Source organism: Sus scrofa, chromosome 7 (genome assembly GCF_000003025.6).
Source record: "Sus scrofa isolate TJ Tabasco breed Duroc chromosome 7, Sscrofa11.1, whole genome shotgun sequence".
NCBI lineage: Eukaryota > Metazoa > Chordata > Mammalia > Artiodactyla > Suidae > Sus > Sus scrofa.
Genome location: NC_010449.5, coordinates 72,110,451 through 72,125,463, shown reverse-complemented (window position 1 = coordinate 72,125,463; position 15,013 = coordinate 72,110,451). Strand labels below are relative to the sequence as shown.

General features: G+C 32.9%; 1 long non-coding RNA gene across 1 annotated transcript in view; it reads left to right on the top strand.

Moving 5' to 3' along the window:
* The window catches only part of LOC106504458, a 660,129-nt gene extending 646,199 nt beyond the window's left edge, over positions 1-13,930 (top strand). The window contains exon 11 of the long non-coding RNA XR_002345877.1: positions 13,816-13,930. This is a non-coding gene — a long non-coding RNA (uncharacterized LOC106504458). The remainder of the gene's footprint in view (positions 1-13,815) is intronic.

The window sequence follows — 15,013 nt, the reverse complement described above, 5'->3', positions numbered from 1 at the left end:
AAATTACAGATTTGATTTATTTACTTGTTAGAGTTTTTTCAGGTCTTATGTCTTATACTGAGTCATTTTCAGTAGCCTGTTTATTTCTAGAAAAATTTCCATTCTACTTTGTTGGCATAGATTTGGTCATAGTATTCTCATAACACTTTTACCATTATAAAATCAGTAGTGACAACTACTTTCTAACTACTGATTTTAGTAATTTGATTTCTCTTTCCTATTCTTTCTTTCTCTCTCTCTGGTTCAGTCTAATAATAGATTAGTGAACCACCTTTTGATTTTGTTGATTTTCTCTATTTTTTTTCTATTTTCTAATTTATTTCCACTCTAATTTCTATTATTTCTTCCCTTGTCCTTGCTTTGGGGTTATTTTGCTTTTTCACTAGTTTCTTAATGTAGAAGATTATTCTTTCTAATGTCCTTTCTACTCTTCTTTTCTAGAATCTTCTTCTTGACTACCATTATGCATACTTTTGTACATTTGAAGGTGTCCAAGAGTTCTTTGAAACTTGTTAGTTTTATGTATTCTCTTTTCATTCTGTTTCGCAGAAATAATTGAAAACTCTTAATTGACTTATCTTCCAATTTGTTGATTATTTCTCTTGTCAGCTCAAATCTGCTTTGAACATTTCTAGTGAATTTTCATTTTGATAATTCTACTTTGAGCTAAAGAATGTCTATTTAGTACTTAATTGTTTTTGTCTCTTGATAGTCTCTAAACAGTAAGATATTGTTCTCATACTTTTATTCTTCAGATATGACTTCCTTTAGTTTTTGAAAATATTTACAATAGCATATTTACTTTTTTCTGGTAAGTCCAACACCTAGTTTTCCTAAGGGATGGTTTTTCACTGGATTCATTTTTTTCTTCTTTCTTGTATGTGAGCTATATTTTTGCTTCTTTGTATATATATCATGATATTTTTTATAGAAAATTGAACATTTGAAATAATGTGGATACTCTGGAAATTAGACTCCTATTCATCACCACATTTTTTGTTGCTATTATTGGTATTATTGGTATTATTGGTATTTGTCTAGTGATTCTCCTGGGCTGATTTTGTAAATTTGATATTATTTGTTATATGTGGCGACCAAAGTTTTTGCTTCAGTTAACTTAGTGGTCAACTAACATTTGAACAGAGTTTTCATTAAATGCTTTCAACCAGTGAGTCTCCCAGCCTTTGCAGAGAGGCTTTCTGTATATGATGGTATGTGATTTCAAGTCTCCAGGAATTTATATATATAGTTATGCCTTATCTTCATTTCTAGATTGTGCAGATCCTAGATCTCAACTAGAGGTGAGAGATGGTAATTTTGTGGTATTCTAGGACACATACCCAGGAATATTTTTGAGCCTATCAAAGCCCAATATAAACATCTCATAACATACATTTTTCTTTTAAGTTTTTTGGCTACACTCTGGTTTAAACAAACTGGTATCACTGAGTCTGGGAGCTTCAAGAGTAAATAATTTATGCTGATTGTTTTTAACAAACACCTGGGGTAAGGCTTTCCTGCTATGCAAGCCCTGATTCAGGTCAGATGAAAATAATTTCAGGGAGTCCTTTTCCAGAGATCTGCTAGAGAGTTCAGATGGTGACAATTCCCTGGGTCTTTTACGGCAGCTCCAAAGCCATTCTTTCCCTTCCAGTGGCTATTAGGTTGTGCACCACTCTAACATACTAAGAAAATTAAATATAAATTAAGAGAAAATATTTTGATCTTACCCCAAATTCAGCTATTAATAATATACTAACAACATGTACATCATTATGTTCTGCAATTGAAAACTTTATGAATTTTTGATTGATATTGTCTTTTCTATAAGAGTAAAGAATAGAATATAATATCAGAATTAGCATTGTATGATAATGGGAATACTCCATATTACATCCCATGGCTATAAAAAGGAGGTGTTGTTGAATATATGAAATAGATATCGTTTGAAGGAAAGCACAAGGTATAAAAAAAATGATTTTTATGTTTAAGGATCAAGAATGTCTTAGTCCTTGTTTACAGAACAAAAACAGAGTCACAAACTTAGAAAACAGACTTATGATTACCAAAGAGGAAAGGTATGAAGGAGGAAAAATTATGAGTTTGGGATTAATGTATATACTACTCTATATAAATTAGGTAATCAACAAGGATCTACTGTTTAGCACAGGAAACTCTGCTCAATATTCTATAATAACCTACGTGGGAAAAGAATCTGAAAAAATATGTATATATAACCAAATCAATTTGCAGTACATCTGAAGCTAACACAATATTGCCAATCGACTATACACTAATATAAAATAAAAAGAACATCTTCATCAACTTAGGCTGCTATTACGAAATACAGTGGATAGACTAAGAGGCTAAAATAATAGATATTTATTTCTCACAGTTCTAGAGGCTAAGTCTAAGATCAAACTGCTGACAGATTCAATTCCTGGTGAGAGTCTTCTTCCTTGTTTGCAGATAACTGTCTTCTAGCTGTATCTTCACCTGGCAGAGAGAAATATTTTTTTAGTTTATATTTAATAACTTTAACTTTATTCTTCCAAGGATACTTATTCCACATTGGGTCCCTACCTTCATGACTGCATCTAAACCTAATTACCTCCCAAGGGCTCTATCTCCAAATACTATCACAGTGGGGGTTAGAGCTTCAACATGTAAATTTTGGGGGACACAAACATTTGATCAATAAGAAAGCATAATGTAAACAAACATCTAGTTTTCTAACTGAGTGCAGAGGATAATTCTTGATATTTAATATTTTATAAGCCATTGAGGAGAAAAAGATAATCAGACAAGCAAGTGAAAGACATTGATTTGGTCCTCGAGTTCAGTTTCCAGTTTAGTGTCCAGATAGAGATATAGAACAGTCACAGAATACAGCATTATATACATTTCACAGTAGCAGCCTTGTGATGTGAGGATATGCTGGAGACCACTTTTGGATTACCTTTGATATTTTGAGAAAATCCTTTCTTTCTTTCTTTTTTTTTTTTTGTCTTTTTGTCTTTTCCTGGGCCTCACCTGTGGCATATGGAGCTTCCCAGGCTGGGTTGAATCAGAGCTGTAGCTGCTGGCCTGCACCACAGCCATAGCAACGCCAGATCCGAGCTGCATCTGCAACCCACACCACAGCTCCTGGCAACGCCGGATCCTCAACCCACTGAATGAGGCCAAGGATCGAACCCACAACCTCATGGTTCCTAGTTGCATTCATTAACCACTGAGCCACGACGGAAACTCCAGGAAATCCTTTCCAACTGTTCTCCCCTCCCACATGCAAACACCTTCTCTTAAAAACAAATTTCTGTGCTTTCAAGAGAACATATTTTCCAAATGAATTAGCAAATACTTTCCAAATATCAAGGCTAAAGAATGTTTGTTTGCAGTTTTGTTTTATGTAGGTTTTAATAATTTTTTTGTTTATCACTTTACAAAACTGCTTAATTTGACTTTTTATTACCATATAATCCTCATGTTCTCTGAATAATATCATAAAATACAAAACCATATTTGTGTATTAATAAAGTATATTTCCCCTTTGATATTTAACATATGCTTTATTGTAGGTCTCTCATGGTATCTCTCATGTATTTATGTTTATGCAACCTTAGCATAAAGGGAGTTTCTATAAGAATATTTAAAATACAGACGCTCAGCAAAATTCCTTCTTCATTAGCTCCCTTTTGAGGCAATAGAAAACAAAATATTTTAAGTAGAGCAGTTTAAAATCTCACATTTTATTTATATCAGGATTTTCTTTGATGTGATACCTCTACATTTTTTATGTAAATAAATACAATCCAGGGATTGATGATATGCCGTTGGGTTTTCTTGATGTAAAGTCATAGAATATTTAAGATGTTTAAGACCACACTTGTTTAACTAATTATTGGATCCATCTTTGAAACCAAGTTAGCCATAAACTCTATCTTCCAACACTGAAAAAATCGAAGACATGCTGTGAACGCCTTCATTTTACATGATTCCTTTGAAATTAATACTACAGGCTTCTATTAACTAGGCATTGTGGAAAGAATACTTTAAAGAATTATAGTGGAGGAAAGTCATAGAATTTGATACTACTACTTATTAGTTGCTCTAGGAGATGAGTGTGAAACTTAATTTGTCTTAATCAACGTGAGGTGAAGAGAGCACAAATTAATTTGACATGCAGATTTTGTGCTTTCATAATGATGCTAAAAGTATTCTGTTCCCAAGAAAAAATATATTCATCACATAGGTCAATGTTGCCTGTAGAAACATTGTGCACATCCTTCTGAATTGGGTAAAATCTCTAATCTAGCCCTATTGGTCTTCTTGCTAATAAACTGATAAAGCAAAACTGACTGCTTTCCTCAAAGCCATTCTGACTAAGCAAGGCATACCACAATGCAGGGTCGGGGAACAACATGTTTAATTTTGAGAAAAACTTGAAAATGGTAACTTTACTTTAGCTAGTAACAGTCCTCAAACAAAACTTTGAACTTTCACTGAGTCCCTAGTGAAAGCAAAGAAATCTCTAACTTCTGCAATTCTGATATCTGCAGGTATGATAAACATGATAAAACTGTTACTTTCCCACCATGAACAGCCTTTTAAATTAGTAACTACATATGTGTGGTTCTGTTAAGAAAAAGTTACTGTGAATTGTCTTCAGAAAACTCAGTACTTTGAAATCTGTACTCACTTAAAATATTGCAGGTATTTTATTATCTATGACTTTGTCTTCCCTTTCAGAAAAATATACATGTAAGGATAACCTGACCCCCTTGCTGTACAGTGGGAAAATAAAAAAATTATAAAAAAAATAAAGTTTAAGAATACCAAATCTGAAAAAAAAAAAAAGAAAAATATACATAGCTAAAAATAGAGGAGGAAAACAGACCTACGTAACATAATGCCTGCTCAGGTAACAACTATTTACCATAATAACTCTTGAATATTTTTGCTATGTTTTCAACAAAATCTTCTTTTGTTCCAGTGTGATGACTTTTCAGTTAAAAGCACACTAAATTAATATGCTATAAAAAGTAAAACTTTGACATTTTAATTTCAGGCAAAGACATACTCAATAATTTACTTGACAAAACAAATCCTAGAAAAATAATAGAAAAAAAATAATTGAATTGTGTCCAACGTCTGGATGAGCCCAAAATGTTTTTCTTTTGTGTATATGTCAGTAAAAGGGATGGATAAATAGCATCTTCTTTTTTACTCTTGCATCTCTTGTGCACATGAACAATTTCCAAGTATTCTGAAGTACTCTTGTGTTTGACTGGCTTTTCTGTTTTGCTCTAATTGTATTAAGTGAATTTTGAATGCAGGGTAACCATGAGCTACAGAGAAGCTGAAAAAGTGGTTATGAAAATGGTGCAGAAAAAGAATGCACCATCCAAAAAAAAATGACTGCTTCTCATATCTTTTCTGCAACTACTGTCAAGTCTTTTCATTCTTAATAACAGTAAATTTATGTTATATAACTTTTATTTAAAATCTGTATTTTTTTGCCTATTGTTTTCCTTATATAAGCATTTTTATTATCAATTGATATGTTTTTCTATCTCTGAATATATTAGTATATCTATATATGAAAATTTTCAATACTTTTCACTTAGTGGTGAGGTTTCCAGCAATGAATTCAGGCTTTTAAGGAACAGATGGATAAATTTCCAGTGGTCATTGCAAAGAATATTTTTATTCCTTTTGATCTAGAATCATACTTTGATTCATAGACTGAAACACCCTTTATGAATAATTTCTGAATATGCATGCCATTTTACATGGAATTATCTAGATGCATCATTTTTGATTGGCCAAACAGAAGGCAGAAAACAATTTAAACATGTTTAAATGATACTTTAAGTCCTTTGCTTTTTAAAATCAAAGTAGTTTATAAGAAGCAAATAAGGAGTCTTAAAAAGAAAATTTGCATTCAGCCATAAGAGTTCAATGTTCATACTTTGTCCTCTGAAGACCAGCACTTGTCCTTTCAATATATAGCACTTATAGAAGATGGTTTACAGAGTCAGGACATCATCTCTTTGCATAAAGTGGCAGTAACCATGTTGGAAAATCCAGTGACACTCTACTATGTTCCAATGTGATGAGATATATCAGAGCTTAAAGACACAGTTATCACTTCAGAAGTGTTTTGTGAATATGTTTGTTTTACTAAACATTGAAACCAACATTGTCAGTACCAGCTCTGTAATGCAAAATTTATCTTTATATACAATGCACAGTTATTTGGGCCTGTCAGTATGATTGCCATGGTGATTGTCTCCTTGATGAAAATACTAAAAGAAACACTATGAGTGTTCAGTAGGTACAACTGTCTGACTTTTAGAACTGACAAATTATTAAATATCTTGGTAAAATAATATCATTTCATAAAAGGAGGATATAATTATATCACAGTGACTTGAGGAGCATTTAAAATACCTAACATATAATGTGCATTCCTGTATTCCAGATGCAAAGCATATGTGTATTATTATCTAATTTATCCTCAAAAAATGGTGTGAAGGTGTTATATGTTTTCTGTGAATAAGAAAACGGGGGCTCACAATGATCAGGTTCATTGTACAATATACTACAGCTGATGCACTGTGGAGCCAGTACCAAAGTCATTGTTTAAAATTTATTTCAGGGGCCTGGCTGTAAACTTATATACCATACCTATGTCTTTAAAGAATGAGATATTCCATCCAATTCTGCTCCCAATATTTCTGATGAAATCCTTTCATGTGAATTCTTCTTACTTTTGTAAACCCTTTCAACCACTTCATCATCCATACCAAGATTTATAGCACCTATGAAATCTTAATTCCAATAATTATTCAGATATTCAAAAATAACTATTGAACACTCTTGCTGTGCCAGTAACCACTCTAAGTGGTGGGGATACATCAGGAAATGAGACAAAAAAGATCTCAGACCTCAAAAACAAGAACATACCAAGTATTAATAGGTGCTAAAAACAACACAGTGGTGTGAGAGAGAATAACTGTGTGTGAGAGCGGTTAACTTCTAGTCATACTATCCTAGCGTTCCAACTTTCTCACTTTATTTTCATCACTTTGATCACATCAGGATTTTCATTTCCTAGATTTTTTCATTCTCACATTGTGTAGCCCCACACCATTTATCCAATTTCACTTACTTTCTTATATAGTAGAGCTTCTGTAATTCAATATGTCAACCACTTTCTAGCTAACTTTTTCATTTCCCTTATTTTTATTTTGCCTTTGCCCTACTGACATACAACCTTGAGTTAAAACTATCAACTACTTTCTATAGGAGAATTATGCTATGTTGCTTGAGCCATTAAAATGTATTGTCTCTATCTTCTGTTAGACCTTTAGCATTTCTCACCTATTTTTGTGTTTGTCACAGACCAGCTTTTTGTTCTTTGTTCCTATGTAGCTATTGAACAACATTATTGCTTTCTCATAGTCTCTACCCCTGCTTCTCAAAGTAACAGGTTATTTGCTTACTTTACTCTTAAAAAAATTAGATATATCAACTTTCTCAGTGGCATGCTCTAATGTCGATGGCATTTTCAGTTACTTTTCATTTCCTTTGTTCTGCCTTCCCTGCACATTTTAGAGGAAGTATTGGCCTTCCTTCAGTTTACTTATACTATATTCATAGATTCTTCTTTCTTCCCATGGGCCTTTATCTATCCATTATGCAGCTTTGTCTTCTAAGCAAGTTCATACACTTATGCCACTCTCAAAACATGAATAATAATGATTTAATCCTCAACATTTATTCCTATTTCATTTTAATCTCTTTCCTTCTTCATTTCTCCTTTGAATTAAATGTAATTTGGAGGAGTGTTTGTTTAGTGACCTTAATGCTTGAGGCTGCAGGGTGCTGAAAGCCAGATGATTCTGTGGTCACTGTAGGGTGGAGGCTTTCAGGCTGACCAGAAACTTGTGTCTGCTGGCCAGCACCCACCTCCCCTGGGCTATGCTAGAAGAAAACAGAGTAACCCTTATTTTTTTGGCTGAACCTTTTATAACCCCACCCCTTTTCCAATAGCATAATCCTGCATAGTTTGAATCCTCACTAAACTAACTTAGGTATTCCTAAATGTCCAGGCTCATATTTATAGATAATTACCTTATTTTTATTTATAAATATCCATAGTTCTGCATAAAAACTATATTGATACTTTAAGCTCTAGTTTTGGGGGGTTTTTACTTTTTATTTTTACAGCTATATAGTATATTAGCCATGTATTCAAATACTTATTTACTAAATTTCCTGATGGTGGACATTTAGAATATCTTTAATAAAGATACTGAGTAATAAAACCACTCAGTTATAAAGATTCTTGTTTATAAACCCTTGTATTAAAGATCTATTTTCATTATAGTATTTTATTTGTGGATAATGTATCTTTTCCCTTCAACTGCATTCAAATTTTGCCATTGTCATTGTCATTTGTCATTGTCTTTCATTTTCATAGTTTTATATATATAGTCATATATATATAGACTTTTTAGGGCTGCACCCACAGTATATGGAAGTTCCCAGACTAAAGGTTGAACTGGAATTGCAGCTGCCAGCCTATACCACAGCCACGGCAATGCCAGATCTGAGCTGCCTCTGTGAACTACACCACAGCTCATGATAATACCTGATCCCACTGAGCAAGGCCAGGGATTGAACCCACAACCTCATTGATACTAGTTGGGTTCATTACTCCTGAGCAACAAGGGGAACTCCATCTAGTTATATTGATATCTGTCTAGATATCTATCCTGCTACATGTTTGTTTCTCAAATGTAAGAATTCATGTTTTTCTTCAATTATGGAAAATCCTTAGCCATTACTTCTAAAAATATTTTTATCTCAGTCTTTTTGTTCTCCAGAATTTCTCTTTAGATCTTCTCATTCTGTTTTTCATGTTTCTTAATCTCTTTTGTAATTTGGTTAGTCTATATCTCAATGTTAGATTCTAGAAATTTTCTTAAGATTTGTCTCTTTATTATTTATATTTTTAGTTATCTCTATTTTGCTGCTCCACTCAGCTATCCAGTTTAAAAATTTTTAATTTTTCATGTCTATATTTTTATTTTGCTTCTTCTGAAAGTTCTAAAACTGAAGGTACTCTGACTTTCTAACTTCCTGCTCTAAACCATGGAGAAATATATCTATATATTTATATAAATATGAATATATATCTATCTATAGATTGATTTGGAGAAATATATCTATATTTTAAAATTTTTCTCCCTTGCATCATAGATGGCAGGTATAATTTCTGGAATTCATTTCTATAAATCTCAATTTTTTTTACTACACCCATGACATATGAAAGTTCTCTGGCCCGTGCCACAGTTGTGGCAACACCAGATCCTTAATGTGCTATGCCACAAGGGAACTTTCTTATTTTTTAAATTATATTGATCATTTTGGGTTTTTTCATCTTGTTTTTCCAGAGGCTGCCATTTAAATCTTCTAAATTACTAATCTTTTTCAGCTGTGCCTAAGGTATTTATATGCAAATGGCTTTGCTTTTAGTTCTAAAGTCCAAAATTTTTTTAGAACTATAGTATCACGGATTTAATTTTCTTTTTAACCCACCAGATGTATTATTTAGAGTTTTTACATTTTTGTTATTGTTCTAATAACTGTTTTCTGTTACTTCTTCTTATTGAGTTTGGTGTTCCCCTAATGATAATTTTATAACTTAACTTATATGCTCATCTTTGTTTTTGAGTTTCACCCTAGTTATTTTTTGATGCTCTACTAGTTTTTCATATCCTGACTCAATGGGTCATGGGTTAGGGTGAGATCTGCTACCAGACACTAGAATTTTGACTTCAGGTTATAAGACCTCTTTGCTTTTCCAGAGTCTTGCCAGTGGCCTGTCACTTCAGTTAAAATTGCTTAACTATTGCTCCAGGGTCAAAAGCAAGTTGCCAACACTTAAATAAGATGTTCAGAAAGGGTTTGACCTACTCAGCTCATAAGGCTTCCCAAACTCTTTAGTCTTCTGATAGTACTTTGCTTGTTTGTATTTCGGAGTTATTACAGATTTTTTTAAACAAAAAATATGTACTTTTGAAGCAAGAGATTTAAGAGTATGCTTTCATAATCATTTTGCCATTTTAGTCTTTTATTATGTTTTCATCACAATATCACTAAGGATAATTAATCCTTTTCTTCTATAACACAATTGATTTAAGGCCTCTTAAACTGTCTTCTAATTTCTAAATCTTCTTTAGTCCTTGTTTCCTTCCTTCGACTCATGTGACTTTTGAATTCTTCTTCCCTAATTCTTTTGTAGTTGGGATTTGTATGTTTTATTTCTGACTAAATTATTTCTATTTTTTTTTTTGCTTTCTAGTAAATTTTATTTTATTTAATTATTTTTTTGAACATGTAAAGAACTGAACATATTTGAGGTATATGACTAACTCAGTAAGTTTTGGGATCAGTATACACCAATGAAAACACCACCATTAGGGCCATAGACATATCCATCAACTATCAAAGTTTCCCCCCACCCCCTTTATTATTATTAGTTTTTCCCCATGAAGATAATACTCCATATAATCCCATTTACAATTTCATGAAAAAGAATAAAATACCTATGAACAAGTTTAACCAACAACATGAAAGATCAGTATATTGAAAACTATAACTATATTGGAGTTCATGTCGTGGCTCAGCAGAAACAAATCTGATGAGGAACCATGAGGTTGCAGGTTTGATCCCTGACCTTGCTTAGTAGGTTAAGGATCCAGCATTGGCATGAAATGTTGTATAGGTCATAGACATGGCTCAGATCTAGCGTTGCTGTGGCTCTGGCATAGGCCAGCAGCTACAGCTCCAATTAGAACTCTAGCCTGGGAACCTCCATATGCTGCAGGTGTGGCCCTAAAAAAAAAGACCAAAAAAAAAAAAAAAAAGCTATAACTATGATGAAATATATTGAGGAAAACACATATAAATGGAAAGATACTCTATAGTCATGGATTCAAATAGTATTGTTAAAATGTCCATACTGATAAAAGTGATTTATAGACTGAACCCCTATCAAAATTCCAGTGATGTTTTTCAGAGATGAAGAAATCCTCCTAAAATTCATGTGGAACCACAAAAGACCCTGAGTAGTGGAAGCAATCTTGAGCAAAGAACAAAACTGGAGGTGTAATACTTCCTGATTTCAAATTATATCACAAAGCTATAACATTGAAAACTGTATGGTACTGGCATAAGACCTGACAATAGACTAATGGAATAGAAGAGAGCTTAGATAAAAATTCACAGCTGTATAGTTAACTAACTTTTGGCAATGTCTCCAAGAATATAAAGTGGGAAAAGGATAGTTTCTTCAATAAATAGTGCTGTAAAAACTGGATATCCATTTGTGAAAGAATGAAGCTGGACCCATATCTTATACTACACAAAAATCAACTCAAATTGGATTAAATGTAAGACCTGAAATCATAAAACACCTTGAAGGAAACAAAGGAAAAAATCTCCTTGACACTGGTTTTGTCAATGATTTTTTTGGATGTGATACCAAAAGCACAGATAACAAACACAAATATCAGACAGGACTACATCAAAATAAAAAACAAACAAACAAAAAACTTAGCAGCAAAGGAAACAATCACAGAATGAATAGGCAGTCTACATAATATGAGAAATTATTTGCAAACCTGACAAGCAGTTAATATCTAAAATATATAAGAAATGCCTATAACCCAACAGCAAAAGAAAGAAAGAAAGAAAGAAAGAGCATTGCAAAAATCGGGGAAAGGTCTCAAATAGACATTTGTCCAAAGAAGACATACAAAGAACAATTATATGAAAATATGTTCAGTATCAGTAATATTAGGAAAATGCCAGTCACAACTACAATGAGATATCACTTCATACTTTTACAAACGGCTATTATTTTTTAAAGAAAAGATTACAATTGTTAGTGTTGGAGAAGATGTGGAGCAGAAAAAAACATTTTATGCTGTTCATGGGAATGTATATTGTTACAGCTGTTATTAAAAACAATAGAGAAGTCCCTTAAAAAAATGAAAAATAGAACTGTCACATGATCCAGCAACCCCACTTATGTGTTTGTATCTAGAGATGAAGTCAGAATACTGAAGAAATATCTGCCCTTCCATGTCCACTATAGCATTATTCACACTAGCCAAGAGATGGAAACAACCTACATTTCCATCAATGGATGAAAGGATAAAGATGATGTAATATATACAGGGGAATATTATTCAGCCTTAAAAAAGTAAAGAGATCCTGCCATTTGCAATAACATGGATGGACCTGGAGAGCATTATGCTAAGTGAAATAAGATGCAGAGAGATAAATACTGTACGATTTTTTAAAAATGTGGAATCTAAAATAGTCGAATTCAGAAGCAGAGAATAGAATTGTGATTTCCAGGGTTTGATGGAGAGGGAGTAATGGGGAGATGATGATCAAAGAATATACAGTGACACAGTTTCTGAATCATGCATTTTTTTCTTAGAGAAACTTCTGTGTTAGTAAATGATAAAAATTCCCAGAGTGTTAGTCCTCAATTGAGCATCAGTGTTTTCCATACTCAACAATCATCCATGGTAGCTTTCTCGTATAAATGAACTACCACCTAAACCTAGATCTTGTCTAATACATTTAAAAGCACCTAAATTTTTTATTCTCAGTATACACTCTAAATTGTTAGCCATTAATCTTGTGAATTTATTTTAAATATGTGATTGCATGACAACTTTGTCATTCCTGAACTTTTCTTAGAATCTTAGATTGCAAGAATTTCTCTATAAATACTAATAACATCATAAAAAAGCAATAGCAACAAAAAATAAAAAACATGTTATAACAGTTTATATCTGAGAAGTTCATGAAATCTGAGTTTTGTCTGGAGGCAAATTGACTTACTGCACACCATAGATTATTCCAAAATATTTTTGTTCTTCATTTTCCATAATGGAAACTACTCTTATAATATTCCAGGCACAAAACACCTGCAAAAAACCATGGTTATTAAAATCAAATATTATTCTAAATAGCAAATGCCACACCACATTTTCTCCAACTATTTGAATTTTACCTGAAGGAAATGTTAATTTGGAGAGATTGGTATACTGCAGATAGTTTGCCAGGTGTGTATGACAAATTATGCCTTGCTGATGCTACTGGTCTCTCATCCAGAATGCTATCCAAAATATTCATCACTAATGATCATGTATTCCTTGCATACAATTCTGGCAACTGAGTAGAATATTCCGGGTGGGGTTTTCAGGAACAGAATATTTGCATTCTTGATATGAGAGACACTTCTTTCATTTCTGAGTCTCTTTGGTTTTCTCTTCTCTGTCATCATAAGCTCTTTGCAATGTCTTTGGGCATTGAGCCATTTTGGTGTGATATATAATTTGTTTTGTTTGGTGGTTTCTTATCATGCATAGATGAAATGACTTTTTTATCACTCATTTAAGTTATTGTTTTTCTCTTGTGATGGATTTTTGCAGCTTCTGTATTTACTTTATTACTTATCACTAAGGCATGTTTTCTCATCAGGAACCCAGAAGAGGCTTGCATTTAGTATTACTTCATCATCATTCAGCAGCATTCTAACAATATCTCTACTCAAAGAAAGAGGCAAAAGTCTATGTATTAGTTTTAGTGAAATAACTCCTTCCTTCCTCATAGCATCAGCCTGCATTACAAATTATTTTCAACTGCTATAGACTATATTAACATAGTTAATTTATTTCCCGTGCCCTATATTTTATACGGTTATGATTTTATCTTGAACAGAATGGAAGAAGCAATAAAGTGACATGAGCAAGGAGCAGTTTTCTTCTCATCTTTCCAAACTCAAATGTGGATCTAAATTTTATATGGAAAGCTAAACTTATCCCTGAAGATTAAAGTAAGTAAACTATGATCAAATTTTTGAAAATTTCTCTAATGTAATGGGGATCTTACATCATTCACCAAAAAAAGAAAGATAAAGAAAATAACCCATTAAAATGTTGAGATATATTCTTAGTATTCCTTAGTATCTATATTTCTTCTAAATTTTTTACTTAGTTAATTTCAATGGAGCTGAGTTTCATCATTCATTCATGAAGTTAAATAATTGGGAAGAAGTTTTAAGTACTTTTATTTATTTATTTATTTATTTTTTATCTTAACCATGTTTTATTTTTAATTTTTTTATATAATTTTTTTATTTTCCCACTGTACAGCAAGGGGGTCAAGTTATCCTTACATGTATACATTACAATTACATTTTTCCCCCACCCTTTGTTCTGTTGCAACATGAGTATCTAGACAAAGTTCTCAATGCTATTCAGCAGGATCTCCTTGTAAATCTATTCTAAGTTGTGTCTGATAAGCCCAAGCTCCCGATCCCTCCCACTCCCTCCCCCTCCCATCAGGCAGCCACAAGTCTCTTCTCCAAGTCCATGATTTTCTTTTCTGAGGAGATGTTCATTTGTGCTGGATATTAGATTCCAATTATAAGGGATATCATATGGTATTTGTCTTTGTCTTTCTGGCTCATTTCACTCAGTATGAGATTCTCTAGTTCCATCCATGTTGCTGCAAATGGCATTATGCCATTCTTTTTTATGGCTGAGTAGTATTCCATTGTGAATATATACCACATCTTCCGAATCCAATCATCTGTGGATGGACATTTGGGTTGTTTCCATGTCCTGGCTCTTGTGAATAGTGCTGCAATGAACATGCGGGTGCATGTGTCTCTTTTCAGTAGAGTTTTGTCCGGATAGATGCCCAATAGTGGGATTGTGGGGTCATATGGAAGTTCTATGTATAGATTTCTAAGGTATCTCCAAACTGTTCTCCATAGTGGCTGTACCAGTTTACATTCCCACCAACAGTGCAGGAGGGTTCCCTTTTCTCCACAGCCCCTTAAGTACTTTTAAATTGTCGTAGAGATTACACATCTATCCTGTTTGTTAAGATCCTCCGAAAAGTCCACTTCCTT